Genomic DNA, 1,042 nt, shown 5'->3' on the forward strand with positions numbered 1-1,042 from the left:
CGGACATATGGAGAGGACAGCGTAAGCGGGATAGAGGTGCCACAATGTTGACCAGATGCTGTAAGAAGTAATGAGATGAGTAGGTTCAGTACCCTATAGTCTAGTCAAACGATATAAGAAAATAACCCTCAAGGAGGTACAAGTCAGGAACCCGGGATATTGTCATATGTCTAACCAGATATTAGAGAGTTGATAAACAGAGTAGGCTACATATTGAGAACAATCCTACTACTAAGAGAATTTTAGCATGTAGGTAGAAATAGAATAATTATGAATTTATCATAATATCTGTATTGGCTCACATGGCCTTTTTTAATGCCTGTGAAATAAAGTTATAAGTTGCATGCTAGATTGGGCAGCAAGAGAGAGGCTTGTCAGGAATAACGGGATCTGATATCTAAGAATCACCATAAATAGGGTAACCCCTCTTGGAATGAGAATCCATCATCTGGAACACCCCCCACGAGCCCCCTTACGAGGCCCACACATCACCATATATAGTAACCAAAGTGGCGTCCTGTGACTATGATGCCACAAGATTGAAGATATGAGAATAACCCCATACCGGTCGTGGTTGTCCGTCTGACTGGGTCGTGTTCGGAGGGTATATGGGAGGGGACCCCTGGCTAGATTGGAGAAGTGGAACAGACTGAATCTACCTACTGCCCAGGAGGCTACAAGGCTTCAAATATGTCAGGTTTTGGGCCAGGGCCTTAGGTAACAGGATGTTTTTGCACGAAGAGATAGTGTTGAATGATAAAGGATCTCATGAAACACCAATGCATGCATACACATCCTACAAGATTCAGAAGAGTCTAGAACTCCAAGGGACACTACTATAGAAGCCAAAGGACTTCACAAAGTCTTACAATAATGTTTTAAAACACATTATAGCGGCAGGGATGAATTTCAATACGAGAACTGTGATTGAAAGCCAGTTACCCAGAGCAACAAAGAGTTGCTGACCAAGGAATCATCTGTCAATGCGGTGGAATAGATTCGAAACACCCTGTCTTCAATGAGGCTAAGAACCGTTTGCGCC

Source organism: Tuber melanosporum, assembly GCF_000151645.1.
Source record: "Tuber melanosporum whole genome shotgun sequence assembly, scaffold_119, strain Mel28".
NCBI lineage: Eukaryota > Fungi > Ascomycota > Pezizomycetes > Pezizales > Tuberaceae > Tuber > Tuber melanosporum.